At 34.9% G+C, this 22,475-nt stretch overlaps 1 pseudogene; it reads right to left on the bottom strand.

Annotated features, from left to right (window-relative positions):
• Window positions 1-21,980, bottom strand: part of LOC149155123 (uncharacterized) — a 113,701-nt pseudogene extending 91,721 nt beyond the window's left edge.
• Between the last annotated feature and the right edge of the window lie 495 nt (window positions 21,981-22,475).

Raw genomic sequence — 22,475 nt, 5'->3', positions numbered from 1 at the left:
CAAGACCTAGAAAGCTGTAGAGCTCTATTAGAGTGGTTGGAGATGGCCAATCCCGAATGACTTGGATCTTGGCTAGATCCACATGCACCCCCTGTTTATAAATAATGTATCCCAGATACTGAACCTGGGTCATGCCAAAAGTGCATTTATCCAAATTGGCACATAAGTTGTGTTGGTGCAGCATTTGGAGAACCTGTCAGATGTGGTGGAGGTGCTCTTCCCAACTCTGGATGAATATCAGGATGTCATCCAAGTATAACACTACAACTGAGTTGGTGAATGGCCACAAGATGTCATCCATTAGCCTCATGAAGGTTGCAGGAGCATTCGTCAATCTGAAAGGCATAACCAACCATTCGAAAAGGTCCTCCTTGGCTTTGAAGGCAGTCTTCCACACATCGAAGGGTTCGATTGGTACCTGGTGATATCCTGACCTCAAATTGATCTTGCTGAAATATTTTTCCCCCTTCAGTTGGTCCAGGAGGTCATGAATCCATGGGATCGGGTACTTATTATGGACAGTGGTCTTGTTCAACGCCCAATAGTCAATACAAAGTCTCCAAGTCCCATCCTTCTTTTGCACCAACACGATCAGGCTACCATAGGGCAATGAACTTGGAGGGATGTGACCTTTCTACAACAATTCCTGAATCTGCCCCTTGATTTCCTCGTTCTCCAAAACGGAGCACCTATAGATTGGTCCATTTGGCAGTGGTACACCTGGGGTCAAATCGATGGAGTGCTTGACTTCATAGTGCAGAGGAACCCCTGCGGGGGAGGTGAAGATGTCCTCGTACTCCTCCACGACCTTGTCCATCTGTAGTTGTTGTGCAGAGGGGCCCTGTCTGGAGGTCGTGGCCACCGTCTTCTTCTTTCCTTGAGAGCGTATCATAAGGGAAAAAAAATTCTCGGTTTTGGAAATGAGCTTACTACAATGTTTTGTAGTAACCAAAGAGATGGCGGTAGGCTGTGCTACCTCCAATATCCTATACAACTTATTTCCCAAAGTAACAATAACAACACGGGGCCTTGATTCATACATAACATGTCGCTTCCACAAGTATGGTTGTCCTAATAATACATCACAAACTTCAAGGGGAGTAATGTCACACAATACCTCATCCGTGAAGGGCTTGATGTTGTATGGAAGGCGACAATGTTGGCTCACGCAAAGATCTCGTCGTTGGTGAAGCCACCCGATGGTGTATGGTTGTGGATGCGCTATGGTCAGTAAGCCCAACCGCTTCACGACCTCTGCGGAAATGAGGTTCTTTTGGCTCCCGCTATCGACAATGAACTGTAGCGGGGAGCCCTTTACCCACATCTGGGAGTGAAAGAGACACTCCTCCTCCTCTGGATCTTTGGGTTCCTCCTATGTCTTCATGGTGGCAATGGTGGCATTGGGCTCCGCATCGATAATCTACTTCCCTTTGTCATTCCCCTTCTCGATTTCTGACTCAGAATCAGAACATGCATCTAATTTTGAAACCTTTAGCTCGGCCACCAGTGACTACTTGGCTCGACACTCACTTGTGTTGTGAGTGGAGCTCTTATGGAACTCACACCACTTTCTCGTGTCCTTTTTCAACTTCACGACGCTGTTCTTTGCTTGCAACTTTGGCGGGTTGTCTTGGGCCGCGCCACCCTGGATTTGTCCTTTGTTATGTGGTTTGGGGGCCCCTTTCCCTTGCTTCAGATGTTCAGATCCAAAGTCTCGTTTCTTTTTTTTTAACTTTTTCTTGACCTTGAAGGTATATCGGTATACTGTGTCGAGCAAGGGGATGTTCAGGAATTCTATTTCTACCTGGATGTCCTTGTGCAGATAGCCGTGATATTTGAGTACCAAATGATGCTCTGAATCCTTGATACCCAACTTTGTGTGAAGGGTATGGAAAATATTGGTAAACTCCGGTACATCTTGGTCCCTCCCCTACCGCAACGTGGTCCACTTTATGTATTGATCCTCATAGCTTCCGATAGGGTTGTACTGCTCCTTGATGGCATCCCAAAAGGAATCCCAAGTGGGTGCGGTTAAAAATAGTGAGCCTGTACTTTCATCCTTCTGCTCGCAGTAGGTTTCCCACCAATCCTTGACATGGGGGCCTGCTTTGAGAAGAGAGAAAATAATCTTTTCTCGACTGGAAAAATCATGAACAGAAAAATAACACTCTAGTAGATTTAACCATTTATCGATGACATCTGCATCTATCTGACCCTCAAATATGGGGATTTCAAAATTAACTTGTACCTTAAACAGTGTGGCATTTACAGAGTAGCTGTTGGAAGTCGATGAGTCGCCCCTGGGTAGCCGCTGAAGGATCTGGGCAAAGTTGTCCATCATTGCGTTCCTTTATTGCTCGAGTGCTTCTTCGAGCAAGATTTTGATAGGATCTCCTGCCCCCTCATCTTTCTTTTCATCCACCATGGGAGGCCATTAGGATTTGTGAGGCTAGTCTTGCAAAGGTTTGACCATTTCAAGCCCTGACTCCTTATATCCCGACCTCATTGGGGAATTGCAAAGAAAAATCAAACCACTCTGATACCATTGATCCGGATTTAAACAAGAATGTAACAAATTACAAAGATAACCATAAACACAGAGATGCCGAGGAAATAATACCTCATTTCATTAATGTAAAATACTGAAATATTCTTACAAACAACAATGTAAATAAACCATCTAGGGCAATGGTAGCTTATCTCTGAGAAGAGATGTGGTGGCTACATGCCTTTGAACTCTATTACAATGAGGCTCGAAGGACTATTTATTGTTGAGAAACAATGAAAAACCCTAAACATCCAAAAACCTAACCCTAGAAGATGAAACACCAAATTGTGGGCCCCATTTGGGTAAATTGGTACATTAACTTCCTGGGGTAGTAACTTTGGCATATGATCTTTGTTTGATGCACACAATATCTCGTTAGAAAGATCTATCCAAGAATTACAACTTTGGGAAGAGTAACATCGGTCCATGGATCGATGTTGCTCCCAGTTTTCCCAAAAAACGTCATTTAGGGCCTCAAAACCGCTCCGGAAGTTCAGGACCTAAAAAATTGTTAAAAATAGTAAACTATGCTACAATTAAGGAAACTGAAAAGCTGAAAGAAACAATGGTGGAGGTCCAAGTTGAATTGGTAGGTGGCCACCAATATCCACCTGGATGACGTAGCCTAGGTGGGACATGCCTTTGAAACGAAATTTGGACAATTTGAATGGGAATTTAAGGCAACTTCTACATCTAAGGCCTTGTTGCATATGTGCAACCAAGTAGCTGGGTGATGCATTTAGACATGGGTTTGGATGGTTTACTTTAGGCCACTGATGAAACATTCTAAGTAAAATTCATCTCCTAGTCCATAATTTCTGATGGTAAATTATTCAAAAGCTACAATGTAGTCCCTTACTATACCTGTTTTCCTTAGCTTAGTGAGACAACCCGAAAAGTGAGATTTCCGATCAAAGTGATCATAAATGGCTTTTGAGAACATGTTCCAAGTTGACCTCCCTGGATAACATTTACGATGCCATTGTCATCTCTCCTGGTCCAAGTAAAGGGATCCCACATGTATTTTAGTTCCATCTTCCCATATATTATTAAGGACAAAATACTATTCCATCTATGCCACTCATAGTGCCGGGTTAGAGCCATCAATCTTGTACATGTCCAACTTGGGTGTCTAGTGGATCGAAGATTGGTGATCTCCATGGAAATGAATGTGATGGATGGATTCTCCTTTTATGTGTGCATCAACACTACGTTCTTCCCTCATGGGTTCGTGAGGTGTTGTAAGAAAATTCAATACTTATGCAAGTTGGGAGGTAATGGTCTCCTGGAAGTCATTGAATTTTTTCTCGAGGTTGTCGACCTTCTTGGTGGCCCTTTCCACAACCATAACTTGAGACCTGGTATCAAGCATACACTATTCTCAGTCAAATTTTGATCTTACTTAAGAGTAGTATGCTTGGAAAGAGGGAAATCTTAGGAGTCTAGTGACGTGGGCCACTTGAAACCGCATCGGGAAACATTTGGGACCACTTGAAAATTGGGGGCTTACAATTCAAGGGTACCACTACGACCAACTCGTCATCCTAAATATTATGGGCTAGGTCTCTTGCAAGTGTCCCGATATGGCCCCCGACTTTTTTTTACTCGCAATTGATCAACAATGTAGTGGCCGAATTCATAAAAGCTTGATACTGCAAAATATCCTGCAAAAATCGGGCCTGGACTATCGTAACAAAATTCCCAAGGTCTTGGTACTGTAGAATATTTTGCGAAAATATGATATGGACTATGGAGGCCAAAACCATCACTAGAAAATGAGTCTGATTTTCACTGTGAAAACACCCACTGCTGAATATAACCTATATAGTGGCAACAAAACCCCAACTACTTGATATGATTTAGATAAGGGAAGTCGAACCCCAACAACTAGATCTGATCTTGAAGAAAAGGTGGGGGGAAATATTCAGATAGCTGAGGGAAGTATGGTCTCAAAGGAGTGTCAGGTGTTACAGATCGCAATATATATAGGGGTCCAACAATAGTACTCAACCCAATATTTTAGGGCGCTAAATAAGGAGGATCGACTGTAGCCTTAGCTGTACTACTTCAATACCCTATTGTACATGCGAGTAATTTCCCTGAGTGCTGTTCTCAGTATACTGTAGCAACATGATGGCCGATGAATCATATAAGGTTAGGTTTTAGGTTACCCTAGGGGGCTTCCGATATACCCAAGGGTACATGGAAGTCCAGTTCGTGTGTGGTTCTATCTAATGCACTACTACTCGAAGGGGTATCCACAAGGGTTACAAGGGAGTCCAACAAGTTTGACCACCTCTTGTAGTTCTTGCCTACATTCCTCCCTAAATACGTAGGTTTATGCGCTCAAATATAGATACATTGGTTTAAAGATGCCAAAACACATCTCTAGACTCAAAAAAATTCTATGAAAATTGGATGTACGATTGGCCTTGGAATGTGCTATGATACCACTTGTTATGCACTTGTCTTGCGAGAAAACTAGAATACGCGAAATACAAAAAAATATAACCCGAAAGGCAGAAATATCACATAAAATGAGACAAGATGCAAAGATATTTTTATTATTCAGAAGCATAATACAATGTTCACTTTCCTCTTCGAGGGGGAAACCTCCAACATAGCAGAGCTCAATTACAATAAGACTCGATGATTCTTCCCTTACTATCTAAGACTATTTATAGCTTAATGACATCCAAAACCATAACTACTAGTGGTCCCTTGCATAACACAAGTTAACCACTTTATTTATTAACTATGGCCCATTTATAACTAATTGTGGTCCCTTTTCTATAATGCGGGTCAACCACTTATAATTATTATTAACGCGGATAACTGCTTATAGGATTTATTGATTCAACTAACTAACTATGACTCTAACTAGGCCCCTTATGCTTATTACATAAATAAGGGGTTAGAGTTGGACCCTACCATCCCACCATAATGACGTTTTTCCTTGTAACTGATATTTGGCCAATTTAGATTTTAATTTTTGAGTATAATAAAAAACTTGGAAATATTGGTTAATATTTAATAACCATGCCTCTGCTGCTTCTTCTATCTCCCCATCATAAGTTGCGGGTCTTGTTTTCCAGAACTCTCCATGTAATTCCACTTTTGGTTTCTTCTCTATCTTATTATCTGTCTCGGAGGGGATATATTCCCCGCTCTCTATCTGTCTTTTCCTACTAACAACTTCTTCCTCCATGTTCTCTCATCTAGTAGTATCTTCCTTACTTCCTCTTTCTTCTGTGCCTTCTACTGTATTGGCATTAAGCCTATTTGACAAATTTCATATCACTTATTCATGCTCGGCATTCGCCTTCCATAGTTTCTCTTGTTTTGTGTGCATATTGGTTATCTCATTGTGAATCTCCCTCACCATATTCATCAATTCCCTAGTCAAAACTTGGGCATGTTTCCCCAAGTGAACTTGTAGTTGTTCACCTCCAATGAGATTTCCTTCTGGAAGTCCTGCCATTATTACCTTGGCCTTTCTCCAATGCAACACAACTATGTGACTCCCTTCTTTCTCTGTGCAACATCCAAAACATTTTTTAGTTTCCACATAACTCATGGTTGGCCAAGGCCTCCAATTTGTGTACCAATGCTCTGACACCACTTATCATGTCTCTCTTTCTTCAATAAAATTCAAAATATATATATATATATATATATATTTTTTTTTAAATATACCTCTCATTAATTCAGTTAATATTAACTAGTAGGTCATGTTATTGTTACAATTTGTGTTAGAAAATAGATAAGCAACAAAATATTTTACCGCTCTATCTCTCTACAAAATCATTCATACAATAGTGCACTTAATCGAGTTATTTGCCTTTGGGTTTTTTTTAAAAGAGATGTTTTTTTTAATGCAGGAACCTCATTAGTGTTATTTATTTCCTTTTGTCATTATTATAAACTCGAATTACAAGACTCCTAGTTCTACACGGAGTCTCTTATATGACCATTTGAAAACATGTGTCAACAAACCGACTTATCATTCTAGTGTGTAGTTTAACATTGGCAATGGCATGGTTATAAAGTGGATGTATTCGCATAGACTATAGTCCTTATTAATCGACCGTGGATACCATATTATTATAGTATAACTATAATATAGTTATGTTGTTTAGTTTTATAAAACAATATTTGTGGCGCTAAAGGGTATGTTCACACATATTGAACTGTCATTCTACCTATGTTATAAGGTATATATGCCTAATCCCTACATGCTAGAGAATTATCACACATTCAACCGATGGAAAGCCCTGGAGTATTCCAGATAATGGACCCACCTGCACCAACGCCGAGGGAATTAGCTGGCACACTGATTTTCGTGCTACCCTACTTCTCAATCTAGCCTTACACCTCTCCCTGCCTGGATCTGACGGCTGAGAGATGTTGGTACCGTTCCAAGGTAACCACCTTGTCTTGGCTAGCTCCACGACAGTGATTCATTTGACAGTTAATGGTGGTGAGGAGCTCTACTCTGACACCTCTTAGGATTTTCCTACAAAGTTCAATACAGTTACGACTAGCTCGACATTCCCCGTGAAAAACCAGTTCTGAAATTACTGGGTTGATGACGAGTGAGGGAGCTCAATATTTTCTTGCAAATTTTATTAGGTTTCCTCTAAATTTTACTTCACATTCCATACCTAGCTTAGGAATGTCAAATTTTGTTTTGCTAATAGGTTTTACTTGTTTCCTTTCCGCTGGACAAACCCTCTACCTTAGTTTTTGTAGAACTCAACTCATTCGAATTTACCAATGAGGGTTTTCTCTTGGGTTATTGCTTCCCGTTAGAGTCCAGTTTCCAGTATCTACAAGCACAAATCCATCTGCTAATTTTCTTTTCCCCAGCCCCCCAGATTCGTATACCAGCACCAATAGAGAAGAAGGAAACAAAAATCCATCCTACAATATGGCCCACCTCTCCAAAGGCTTTTCATTCTTCTATTTTTGTTTATTTTCTGGTATGTATTCCTTAAGTTTTGCGACTGGGGGTTTCTCCCCTGCCATTTTTTTATAACATGACTACTAGTAATCTCTCTTCCAGCAGTTATGTAGAATGCATGAAGACTTGGTGCAGTAAAGGTCCTAACATTGTTTAGCCTCCATCCAATTTTCTTGAAAAGTTATGCAGGGCAGTCAGGTTCTCTCTGTGGCATCCCTCTTACAGTTTTTTTTTTGCGTTCTTTTTGTTCTAGGTTCCTTCCCGTTCGATCAAGACCAGTCATTTGACATTGATATTTTTAAATTATGGGTCTTTTTGTATGGTTTCAGTTGTTAGGAAACAAATAGTCAATAGAGGGTTCTTCCCTCTAGACAATTTAGCTTTTATTGCTCATAGTCATCAGAAGAGGAAGTCCCACTTTCACGAAATATTTATCTAAGTTATTGTAGGCCATCAATGAACTTAGAGATTTATATTATTTTCTCTGTATATACTATTTTGGTCGCAGGTTATTTTTTTTAATGGCATCACAAGCAATGATTTTACTATATCTTTTTTTCACAAAATATTTATCTAAGTTATTGTCGCTCATCAATGAATTTAGAGATTTATATTATTTTATTTGTATATATACTATTTCATGTCTTTCCCTTCAGAGGACTTAACATGATTTTACTATTTTGGTAGAAAGTTATTTTTTTTAATGGCATCACGAGCAATGATTTTACTATATCTTTTTTCCAAGTGTGTGGTTCCCGCTCATTAAGTGGCCACTACTACATCCACTTTCATGTTTTTTTAATGGCATCACAAGCAATGATTTTACTATATTTTTTTTCAAGTGTGGTTCACGGTCATTAAGTGGCGCCACTACTACATTCACTTCCATGTCTTCCCCTTTGGGGGACTTAACATGATTTTACTACTATTAAAGTAGCAGGTTATTTAATGGCATCACGATCAATGATTTTACTATATCTTTTTTTCAAGTGTGGTTCACAATCATTAAGTGGCCACTACTACTACTACATCCATGAGCAATAATATGGGTGGATCTAATGTCGGGCCTATCCCCAAGGGGAAGTAAATTTCTGATCTAAAGTAAACAAAATGCCACACAAAGCATACCATTGTAATAGAGAAGTATGTTACCAAGAAAATTTAGATAGATTTGACAAGTGGAACAAAATTTTCTTGATAACATACTTCTATGGGTGGATTTAACCTAACCTGGGTGGATTTAATGTTGGGCCTAACTCCAAGGGCATCAAAAAGATTTGACCCCGTGACCTCCTAATTGACAAGATACTTATATATATATCCTTTGGGTCTATATATCCTTTGGGTGTATCTCAAGTTATATATATATATATATATATATATTAAAGTAAATTTCTGATTTAAAGTAAATAAAATGCCACACAAAGCATACCACAGAAAAGTATGTTATCAAGAAAATTTAGATAGATAGATTTGACAAGTGGAACAAAATTTTCTTAGTAACATACTTCTTTGTTAGAGTGGTATGTTTTGTGTGGCATTTTTTTACTTTCAAGCATAAATTTACTTTAAGAAAATAAGTATATTTCTACCAAATTCTTCATGGAAATAAAATCTTTCTTCTAATACCCTTTAGGTTGTTTTAAGATAAATATTCGTTTTTCTATTACCAAGGTACAAAGCGTGTTCCTAAATCTCAAGGTTTTTTTATGATAAATATTCGTTTTTTGTTTTACCAGGGTGTTTCTCTTTCGACATTTACTTGCATTCCTAACATTCCTAACATTTGGAACTGAGCTAGGCTGACCAGTATAGTTACGTGTCTATCGGCCCTAACCCTTTTTAAGGAAACGACATACCCTCTGCCATATAACATTGCTTACAACACTTGCATTGTATTTAACTTGTCCATAGTTAGTTACCCGTTTAAATAACAATAGTGTAATATTTTCTTTCTGCACAACTATTAATTTTTATTATAATTAAGAACTAAAATTAATAACTCCGTCTTTCTAGTGCATGGTGCTTTCTTCTTTTCGTCTTCCTACAAAGATATTTAGATAAATTATCATATTTATCAAGAAAGAAAGAATACTTTTCGTCTTTTATCTTTTACCATATTAAACACAACAACACCTTTCTTCCATCTTAGAATCCTTGCACCTACAATCTGCATTCTTGATAGTGCACACATACCATGCATGTTTTACTCTACAGGAAACTATAACCTTCATTTACCAGTCAATATGATAGATAAGAGACACTTATCTTTGGATATATTCAAAACAATACCAAAGCCTTCTCAGCCTTCGCGACCATTAGCTAGTTGGGAAAACTAGCTACCTCCGAGCCATCGTCTCTTCGGCCATTTTTTCATAGTTTTCTTGTGGACAAGAGATTTCCAGTTCTCCTTTGCATATATTCTGCCTTGCTCAAGGGCTTTACCAGTCTTGTCTCCCGTGGTCTTAGGTCGTTACTGCACTTGCCTCTTGTAGTAAACTTTTTTCCAAGCCTATGGGTTAACAATATTTTTCTCCGATCGATCTCCAGCCCCCTTTTTTTTAAGTTACATTTCAACTTTTTTTTAGATAACTCATTTTTTAGTTACATTTCATTTTTTTTTTTTTTATATAAGATAACTCATATTGTTTCCTTTTCTTGGCTCCAAGAGACTTCAACTCTTCCCCAATGGCCTTGGTCCATTTCCTGGCCTTCAGTATTCATTATTATCATTTTCTTTTATTTTAAGTATAATGAAACATACCATATACATAATTTTATAAATATTTCCGAACTATTTTCACATATAACTTTTCTAAACAAAATTTACATTTACTAAGTCATGGATAGTATTAACCTTTTAACTATTTAAAAAAAAACAAATAATAAACAAAATCAGTGTCATTACAGTTGGCCTTTTGTGTGAAGTATTTCTTTTCTTTTTTTCTTTTTTATGGGAAACTGTGTGATATCTTGAGTCGATATAGTAAATTTTATATTTTTTAGGGTATATGTTTAGTGTATTCATGAAGTTATGATTATTATCCATGTCTATGTAAAACATTCCTCGATTAATGAAGGTATGTTCAATTTAGGTCCAGTCTATTGAGACTTGAAGGTATGAAAAATTTGGAAGAATTTATCATGTCCTCTGGTCATAGTTCTCATCTCATTGTAGAATGTGAAATGGATTCTTCAAGCTAGTTGATAAGCCAAGATAATTATGAAGAAAAAAACATATAAAAAAAACAATGAACAAATAAAACACATTCACTGCCTTACCTCAAACCTCCTGTAAATCTCATATTAAATCAAACCATTAACTACATTGTTATATAATAAACTTATTACTAATAGTATTATCAATCAACTAACTAACAAATCTACTCACACTACCAATGACTGCCCTAATAATCTATTGCCCTAATTTTGCAGAGAGAACACAAAATGTATTGAGTTATTTGTGAGCAATTACATGACGTGATTAAGCATTATCCCCAACACTCCCCATTAATGCTTAATGAGGGTTTACTATCTTATCTCGTAGTGCCAAAAAATGAGTTTTTTTCTACTGCTTTGGTGAAAATATCCAATAGTTGATCTAGAGTATTTATGTGCTTTAATTCAATATCCTTCTTTTGCACCAAATCACGAACGAAGTGACATTTCTTGTCAAAATTCTTTTTCTTGCTGTGATGAACCAAATTCTTTGCTAACTTGACGACACTTAAATTATCATAATAAATCACTGTCGGTTTAATTTTCTTTTCTCCAATTTCTTCCAAAATGTTTCCCAACCAAAGAGCTTATGTACTTGCTAAGGTAATTGCAACACAGTCCACTTCTGTGGATGAGAGGGAAATAATGCTTTATTTTTTTGAGCTCCAGGTAATCAAACAAGAACCAAAAGAGAAATAATTTCCAGATGTGGACTTACAGTCATTAATACTACCTCCCCAATCTGAATCACTAAATCCAATAAGATTGAGCTTTTTAGAAGAGTAGTAATGAATATCAAAATTTAGAGTGCCTTTCACATACCTTAAAATCCTCTTGGCTGCCTTCATATGTATTTCAGATGGATTTGTCATATACCTTGAAACAAGTGAAACTGAATATGTAATGTCGGATCTTGTGTGGGTTAGAAATGTCAAGCTCCCCACAATACTTCTGTAAGTTGTCTCATCAACTAAATCAACACCATCATCTCTACATAACATAATTTCAGGAGCACTTGGAGTAGAGGATGGATTACAATCAAGCATATCAAATTTCTTTAGCATATCCTATTCATACTTTGTCTGACAAATGAAAATCTCATCCTTACTTTTATAAACCTCCATTCCTAGAAAATATTTCATGAGGCCTAGATCTTTTATCTCAAATTCATTCATCATAGCAACTTTGAATTTATCATTCATCTTAGAATTACTACCCATATACAATATATCATCAACATACAAACTTATGATTAGAATATCAATACCTTGTTGTTTGTACTAAAGGGTAGGATCACTATTACTTCTCTGGAAGCCATTTTCCTGAAAGTATCCATCAATCCTACCATACCACACTCTTGGTGCTTGCTTAAGACCATATAAATCCTTCTTCAACTTGTAGACATTATTCTCTTTTCCTTCCACTTCAAAACCTTGTGGCTACTCCACATATACTTCCTCTTCTAAGTACCCATTCAAGAAGGCACTTTTCACATCCATATGATGTATGCTCCACCTTTTCTTGAGGTGCTAACAAAATCAAAATTCTAATGGTATCCTATCTTTCTATTGGTGAAAATGTCTATTCATAATCACATCCATACTTCTATGTGAATCATTTAGCAACTAATATTTCCTTGTATCTTTCAACACTCCCATCACTTTTAAATTTAGTCTTGTAGACCCATTTAGTGCCAATATATTTCTTGTCATATGGAAGCTTTGTCAACTCCCAAGTGTTATTTTTGTGAATGGAATCCATATCTTCTTGCATGGATTGCACCCAAACCTCATTAGTACATGCATCTTCAAAACATGATGGTTCAAAATCAGGCTTGGCTAATAAAGTGAAATTGACTATATCACCTATTGGGTTTTCTTCATGTGCTTGATTTGCACTCTTCTGATAGATATCACTAAATATTATTACATTCCTTGTAAAACTTGGAGAAGAAGATGGACTTGAACTTGATACTGAAGAAATTGATGAAGGGATCCTTGGTGGAGTTAAACCACCAGATGCAGAAGCATTAGTTGGCTACTCATGATCAATATCAACAATCATATCATCATTCAAAATAGATTTTGTCTTCTAAACTTGGCCTTTTTGATGACCATAAAATCCTCCTTCATAAAAAATTACATCTCTTGGGACAATAAGCTTGTTAGTGAGAGGATTATACAATCTATAAGTCTTTCTTGTCTCACTACGCCCAATAAAAATACATAACTCACTCTTTGCATCTAACTTTTTTCTATTATGATCAAGTACATGCACATAAGCCAAACAACCGAAAAATTTGAAATGATTAACATTAGGCCTTTCTCCATACCAAGCTTCATAAGGAGTCATATTTTTGAGTGCACTAGTGGGGCTATGGTTGAGCATGTACATTGTTGTAGCAACTGCGTCTCCTCAATAAGAATTTCTTAATCCCTTAGTTTGTAACATGCACCTTGCCATTTAAACAACAATATGATTCTTCCTTTTAGCTTTGCCATTCTGTTGGGGTGTGTATGTGGTAGTATGTTGCTTCTTGATGCCATTCATATCACAATAACTCTAGAAATCTTTTAAGCAAAATTCTCCTCTTAGTTTGCAAACATTTGATCTTGCACCCTTTCTCATTTTATACGAGGGCTTTGAACTTCTTGAATGTATCAAGGACTTCACTTTTGGCCTTTAGAAAATATACCCAATAATTTCGTGAGTAATCATCAATAAAAGTGATGAAATATGATAATTGATGGGGTTAGAAATAGGACTCAGAGGGCTCCCACGGGACAAAATTTCAGAACTTGAAGATTCGAAAGTACAAAGTTACTGTCATTTAAATATCAAGCTCCTAAAAGAAAGAAAAACAATGACTCGAATCAAGAAAATAGAAACACCTAGTAAGCAAAATTGGATGGATGATTTTAAGAATGCAATCGAAGCCAAGATAAATAGTTTTATATGTGCCATGGAAGAAAATATTGATACGAGGAAGTTTGATGGCAGGGTTCCCATAACATGGATACTATAGATGGAGAAATATTTTGATCTATATGATGTGCAACTATTACAAAAGGTACATATTACATATTTATATTTAGAACCAAATCAATTTTTATGGTATAAAGGGCTTTGTTCTCACATACCACTTGTCACCTGGTCAATTTTCACAAAGGAAATGATAGCACATTATGAGGATACAAACAGAAACACCTTCTTTATCCAATTGATAAATTTAAAACAAAAGGGTTCAATGGCAGAGCACATTGAGGACTTTCAAAAGTTGAATATAAGGGTAAATGATATTCGAGAGAAGCATAGGATTGATGTATTCATAGGTACTTTAAAGGATAACATTCAACATGAGGTTCATCTATGGGACCCTGATCCATTGGAGAAAGCATTCAGGTTGGCAAGAAAAATTGAAAGCAAAATTATGGCAATAAGAAATCCTACCACTCACAATTATAAAGATGGAAGTGTTGTTGCTCCTAGCCTTCCACAACCTACAAGGTTGACACCACAACAATTGGAAGTAAAAGGAGAAAACGACCTTTGTTACAGTTGTGATAGAAAATACACTAAAGGTCATAAGTGTGCTGAGAAGAAATTATTTTACATTGATTGTGAAGAGGAGGAATACAATGATCAAGAAACATTAAAAGAAGAGGATATACACCAGGAACCAACCCCAGAGAAAGAAGAAATAAATCTGACCATATCTTGTAATGCATTGGCATGAATTACCACTCCTCAAACCTTCAAGATAGAAGGACATATCAAAAAGAAAAAGGATAACCTCACTTTCTCGCATAATCAAATGAAGCCACAGGCAGATCAACATCGCAATGAAAGAAGTTTTGATATAGGCGACTGGGTATTTTTACGACTACAACCATACAAACAAATATCCCTCAAGAAAGATAAGAAGGACAATAAATTATCATCAAAGTACTATGGTCCTTACAAAGTGTTGCAAAAGATTGGTACTATGACATACAAATTTGAGCTTCGTGCATCTTCCCGAGTTCCCCAAGTTTTCCATGTTTCATGTTTAAAGAAGGTTATAGGTGACAAGCTCCTAGTTCAAACAATATTATCGGAACTTGACGAGGAAAGAGAAGTCATATTGGAACCTAAAACAGTAACAGAAACAAGAACTTGACAACTATGAAATCGATCAATTTCAGAGTATCTCATCAAGTGGAAGAACTTACCCGCTGAAGATTCCACATGGGAGGTCGAGAATTTTTTATAGAAGCATCTAGAACTACTAAAGCATTGATGAAAACATGTTTTGAAGGAGAGGGGAATGTTATGTCCCTATACTACTAGTGTAGCCCCTTATTGTTATTAGTACAACCCCCTTATTATATTGTTGTGCCCATGTAGTTCCCATGTTATTATTGTGCCCCATAGAAACCCACTATTGTTATTGTTCTGCCCCTACATATTATTGTTATGTAGGCTTTGATTATATTGGGACCACTTAGACTCCTATATATAGAAATGAGGTATTGTCATTTGTATCATCCAAGAATTGTTCATTTGTGTAATGTAAAGGAGGTTTCCCCCTTGAAGAGGCTGATTTTTAAGCTGTTGATATATCTTTTCTATCTTTTTGTGAGTTGGTTTCATAACATACCTAAAATCATAATCTGCATAGGACCACATATGTCTGAATGAACATGTTGAAGTGGGTGATGAGCCCTCCATGCACTGCCTTTTGGAAACTTTTCCCTTGCATGCTTGCCTTTAGCACATTCTTCACAAACCTCCTTATGCTCCTCTACCTTGGGCAAACAAAAAACTAATGCATGCGAGGTTAGAAACTTCAAACTGTGAAAATTTAAATGCCCATACCTAAGATGCCATAACCAACTTGAATCCTCATAAGCTATATTTCCAAGGTTGCTGTTATGTTCATCAAACCTCAAGGGAAACATCATATTTCTTGTCATATGTACAATAATGATCACCATATTTCCCTTATTCTTATCATAGATAGTACATGTCTTATTTTCAAATACTACTTTATATTTTTTCTCGCATAGCTGGCAACACTCAACAAATTATGCTTCAATTGTGGAGTATAATAAATGTCATGAATACTCTTTATACCTTTTTTTGTTTGGAACTCCATAGCTCCTTTGGCAACAACCTCCAATGGTTTATCATCACCAAGTTGGATCTTGGATTTGAAACTTCCATCCTTTTCTGAAAACAACTTCTCATTCCGTGTCATATGGTTAGAGCATCTAGAATCTAGGTACCAAACATCTTTACTAGTATTTTCACCTTTGGCATAATATAAAAATAAGTGATCTAGAGGATACTCATTACTTTCTTGAGCATAGTTAGCATTTTTACCTTCTTTCAATCTGCATTCTCATTCAAAGTGGCCATACCTGTTACAATAGTGAAATTGAACATTTCTCTTATCAAATCCACCTCTACCTCTTTCTCTTGAGCCACCTCTTCCTCTACCTCTTGAATATTTTTGGCTTTTCCATTTACCTTGGCCTTGATTTCTTTTGGCACTGCTACTTGCATCTTCATTCTTTGTAATTTGTAATTTAGAGGAAAAAGATTTCTCTACTCCTTCAAAAGTTTCCTTCAATCTTTCTTCATCAGACATCAAGGATCCAACCAATTGATCAAGTTTTGTCAAATCCTTGCTTTCTTCTATGATTATGGCAACATGATTCCATCTAGGTGCTAAAGATCTCAATACATTTTTAATTAAAACTTCATTACTTACAGTTTCTCCAAGTGTAGCCATTTTATTGACCACATCTTACTCTCACACAAGTCACTAATACCATCAGCTTCTTGCATCCTCAAATTCTTGAACTCTCACTTCAATGTGTGAAGCTTGACCACCTTAACTGAATCACTACCTTGGTAAGCTTCTTGTAGAGTCTGTGATGCATATTTCGTAGTTGTTTCTCTTGAGATTCTTGGAAATAAGGTCTCATCAAGAGCTATTTGAATGTGAAACAAAGCTTGAGCATTCTTCTTCTTTGCTTCTTTTCTTGCTGGTTTTTCATTGGGTGTAAGGGCATTCCAATCAGCTCACTCTTCATAACCTGATTCAACAATTTCCCACAAATCTTTTCCAATAAAAAGGGTCAGCATATTAATGCACCAATAATCACCAATAATCATAATCATTCCCATCAAATTCTGGAATGACATCTCATTAGAATTCAATATGATTAACTTTGGCAAAATTCCAACAATCAAACTTTAACCCAAAACAATTTTACCTGCTTTATACCCCTTGCCTAATATGAAATGGCTTATTTAAGCCACGGATAAACCAAGATAATTATGAAGAAAAAAACGTATAACAAAAACAATGAACAAATAAAACACACTCAATAGTAACTCAAACTTCATATAACTCTCATATTAAATCCAACCATTAACTATATTGTTATAAACTTATTACTAATAGTATTGTCAATCAACTCACTAACCAATATGGTGACACTACCAACGATCCCTTAATAATCTGCTACCAAGTCTGCTGACTTATTTGTCAACAATTACATAACATAATTAAACATTATCCCAACACACATCAGATCGGCAACCAGTGACAGTGGCCCATATGCCAAACCCTACTACCGTGGTTAAAATAAGCGGATCAGAATTTCGCGTTGTTGTGCAGTTATTGCAGCAGAACATGGGCATCATAATTTCGTGCTGTTGTGAATTGATCCCATGGAGCACGGGCCTGCAATTCTAAAAATCTACAGCTAGAGAGGTGAGAGTGATTCATATAAAAAAACCCTACTACCGTGATCAAAACAAGCACATCATAATTTCGTGCTGTTGTTCGTCAGTATGCCCCTCCAGGAAAGGCACCGAAGCTGCTTGAAGATGAATTTCAATGATTGATTGAGGTCAACTCTATGCACTTATTGATTATAAGAACACCGTCAGAATCTGCTGTAATGACAAAGAACTTGACAATACTAGCATATTGAAGGGATTAGGGGTTCAGCCCGTTATAAACCCTAGTTGTACAGTGTCGTATCGGGTTTTTGGGACGACAAAGAGCGGAGAGGACATACGGCATATTTTGTTTGATAAGTTTTCTCAATCGATTCAATTCTCCTAGTTTGAGCATATGTTGAAGGCATGAATTCTCTACGGCTTGGTTTTCAGGATTGGAAACCAACGACCTCTGTACACAAATACATTTTATAGGCATTCTGAAGGAAGAGTGGGAAATACTGATGTCCTCATGTTTTCTGAACTTTCACCTAAATTCTTTTGCTCCAGAAATAATTAACCAAGAAAACGATCACACAAGATTATAAAGCCAAAGATTATAAAGTATTCTCAAGTAGTTTTAATAGTCTTTACTTGCCACCGTGGGAAAGAAACATCGTAAAATATTGTAATTTAATGTGTTATGATTATTCCTATTATCATTTAGCTCAAACGTGCTTTGTGATCAAAATAATAGGAAAGGTTTAGAATACCTTAATAATGACCAAAATATTCCTCTGGATAGAGTTGAGTGTTACAATATTGAATTTTGCAATGTCTGCCAAACTATAAACTAAAAATATAATTTTATTATAATTATAATTAATAATTAAAATAATTTCTGATTTATCAAGTTTCATGTGGGATTAAATTTTTTAGGATGCAAATTTTTTTTTTTTTAAAGTTAAAATAGATTTGATTTCTCTAGACTTGATAAATCCATAGTTAAGATGGATCTAAATTGGTTTTATGTTCAATTGAGATGTAATAATTAAAAACAAAAATATATTAATAATAACAAATGAGTGTCATTCATAAATAAAATATTTAAATATCTATATTAAATAACATCATTTTATATCAATTGATTTGTTATTAATATTTTTAAAAATGTTGCATGTCAACTCCATATTAAACATTAAAGGAATTACAAACCTCTCTCATATTTTGAATTACAAAAAACTTGCTCATGGAATAAAATATCTCTCTATATATGGCCTCCTTCATACTTTGAATTAGAAAAAACTTGTTAACAAGACTATATATATATTTCAGATTTCAAAGTTTTATATATATACATATATATTTGAAAATAAAAAAAAATCTTATTGTTAAAATATTTTATTAGTGGTTTGCTCAAAATTAACATATATCTATTTTAATTTTAGATTTAATAAGAGTTAAGAGAAATCAAATATAGAGGTGCAAATTTTTCTTCAAGTTTTTCACTAGAAATGAGATCTATAATTTTAGAGATTTAATGTCTAAAAAAAGGTTGTAGTTTTAGAGATTTGATGCTTCTGACACTTAGTATATTTAAAATTAAAATAAATCTATGCTATTACTAAATCTAAATATGAATTATAAAACAAAATAACTTAAATATTAATTATAAAACAAAATAACTATAAAAATGACTTAAAAAGGCAACAATTACCAGCTTTGTCACACCCAGCTCCAACACTGCATCCATGAGGGGAATGCATGCTACAGTCTGTAATAATAAGAAACAAAGTGGATAAACCATTAAGACTGCATTTGATCACTCAAGTTTTTTTTTATATTGAAATCTAAGACTTTGGTCCGTTCTTTTCTAGAAGAAAGTTTACCTGAATGCTAGCGCTCTGATGAATACTAATAGTATTGATCCCAATGCCAACGACCAGTTAAATCAGTATTGTTGAAAACACACAGAAAATCCAGTGAATTGTATGAATCCTGTCAAATCTCTAATGTTACTGGTAAACTAGAGAACCTTAACTAGGCCATGCGATTTGAAAGGACCAACCTTAGCAAGAAGGGCTCGAGAGAAAACTCTCGCTTCAACCTCGTTGGCTCTGCAAAGCCATATCGGACACCCGTTTGCCAGTGCCTGACCTGGTAAACTGCAGATACATCGAATGTTTAAGAAATATAAGCTTTCTAAAGATACTGACATTCGTTTGTTTCACAGATCAAACAAGGGTTGTACGGAGGATAACAAGTTACATTGCAGGAAACATTAGTTTTTCCATAACAAACTCACTCATGTTGATGTTTTGTCATTGTTTACAACTTTACATTTAGCTTCATCAAAGTTCGTTGAAATCCTGAAAGTATTATCCGTCATTTTTCCATGACGAAATCATCCATGTTGTGTAATTTTTTCCTAACGAAATCATCCATGTTGATGTTCCATCATTGTTTACAACTTTACAATTAGCTTCATCAAAGTAGATTGAAATCCAGAAAGTGTTATAGTGTAGGTTTTCTTCCGTAAAAAAATCACTCAGGTCACAATTAGCTTCATCAAAGTTCATTAAAATCCAGAATTATAGTGTGGAATATAACATATTTTATTTATATTTATCAGAGTTGTTTGTAAAATTACAAGATCACATATCACAAAATTCTATAATGGTATTGGTTAAAAAATTTTAATCTTCATTGAATTTTAAAGGGTTTTATGTAGTAAGGGATTTAAGGTGTATTACACAAAAACACATCCTATCATATAAAAAGAAAAAGTTGTGTAGCTTAAACAGAGGTAATTCTTGATAATTTGAAAATTTAGATATTTTAAATTACAATTAAAGGTTTAAATATTGAGTAATTATAGGTTTTTTTTTTAATTTCAAACTTATCAAGTATTTAAAAAAAAAAAAAAAAACAATTTTTTTTAAAATTTTTTTTTTGTGAGAAATTTGATTTCTTTGATACCTAATATATTTTGGTATCTAATATATTTTATATATATGGAATTACACATTTCATCTGGCCATATTTTAATCATAAAATTTCTATTTTATTTTCAATTGTTTTATATAATATATACATAATTAGTATTGAAATGTTTTATCCAATATAATGATTAAAATTGTTTATATTATTTTTTTGTTATTAATAAATTAAGGGAGATAAAAAAACATATATTCATGGAATAGTTCCATATTAAAAATTGAATAAATTACAACTTTCTTATAAAATAATTATATTTAAAATAAATATTAAAATATTTTATTTAAATCAACATTAACATATTTTTTTTTTACATTTCTATTTCTTTAAATAAATTAATAAAATAGATATTCAAATATTTTATTTAAAATTGGTATCTAAATATTTTAAAATGATAAATAAATATATATATATATATATATATATATTTCTAAAATAGAGCTCTTATCCCCACAATAATCAATACAAATAATTCACTCACTTTTACCATTAAAAGCAGATGTTATAACATTCCCTTAAAACTAGTGAAAAAAATAAATTTAAAACAAATATTTACATTTTTAAAAGCAAAACAACAATTTTAAAAACAAACAATAATTTCATTTTAAATATCTAGTTTTACCTTAAATCCAGTGAAAAAACATAAATTTAAAATAAATATTTACATTTTTAAAAACAAAACAATAATTTTAAAAATAAACAATAATTTCGTTTTAAATATCTAGTTTTACCTTAAATCCAGTAAAAAAAATAAATTTAAAATAAATATTTACATTTTTAAAAACAAAACAACAATTTTAAAAATAAACAATAATTTCATTTTAAATATTTAGTTTAAAATAAATTTAAAATAAATATTTACATTTTTAAAAACAAAACAACAATTTTAAAAATAAACAATAATTTCATTTTAAATATTTAGTTTTACAAAAATTTTAGACAGATCAAATTTAAAATTAATTACTCTGATCATCATTATTGACTGGATTTGGCTTTGAAATAAATCTATAACTCATAGTGAACACTGAACCACCATCTATCCCTTTTCCCCACAAAGAATTTCAATTAGAAAACCACTATCTATCCCTTATTTTCACCAAGAATTTCAACCAAGAAAATGCTTTTAGATTTGAGTACCGATTGGCCGGTGCAAACTCAAATAACAATGGAGACAAGATAGAACCAGTCAGTGTCTGTAAGATATTCCGGAGATAATGGAGCGGACTGCTTGCAGGAGGGCTGGTTGATTTCTTCTTCGGACTTTAAGCAATGAAACAGTTCTCTTTTCTCTACGTCACCATTGTAAAATCCTTCTTTCCACACCAGCGAACTGGATACCAAATAACAAAGATAATATTTCACTGGCAAGCAGTAACATGTTTAATGAAAATATTTAATGAAGTACTGAACAAGAAAGAATGAACGGTAAACAAACCCTTTGCTGGGAGAAAACTGCCAGAAAATTGAGTATGTCCACTGCGTGGTTCGAACAACTTCTTGAAGCAGCAGCCTTATGTTCCTTCGATTTGAGGTCATGTATTTAGATTTCAATTAAATCCTTCTCTGACATATCTTTTCCCCTTTAGCTGAGGAATTGTTTGAAGATCTGACCGCTCGAAACCGTTTTGGAACCCAATTGAACAGAAATATGATATGCTACACAGATATTTTGCTTGATCTTAACAGCGACGTGTGCAGGCTGGGTAAACCACTTCCCTCGCGCCAGCTCTCTGTCTTATTCAATGTCATATTACTTGAATTCAAGCTCCATGTATTACAAGAGTTTGTCAGACACTTTCTCCTCGTCTTATTTAATATCCTATTGGTGAAAGCAAGCTCCATGGAATACCGAGGAAACCTATGATGTGTGTAGTGTCTGCCAATATCACCTCAAGAATCAATTTTCCGTATCACACTGCAGGATCACATGGCGTCTGTACATCCTCCACTGTTTTCAGGCATGGAATTTGACGGGCTGTTGCAGGCTTTATTCGTCCAAATGCGTATTTGACAGGTGGACATGAATTCACT

The sequence above is a fragment of the Pinus tabuliformis genome, chromosome 9, assembly GCF_031772625.1.
Source record: "Pinus tabuliformis cultivar Carrire ecotype Pingquan chromosome 9, CPIR1, whole genome shotgun sequence".
Taxonomy (NCBI): Eukaryota; Viridiplantae; Streptophyta; class Pinopsida; order Pinales; family Pinaceae; genus Pinus; species Pinus tabuliformis.
This window is presented reverse-complemented; position numbering and strand designations above follow the sequence as displayed.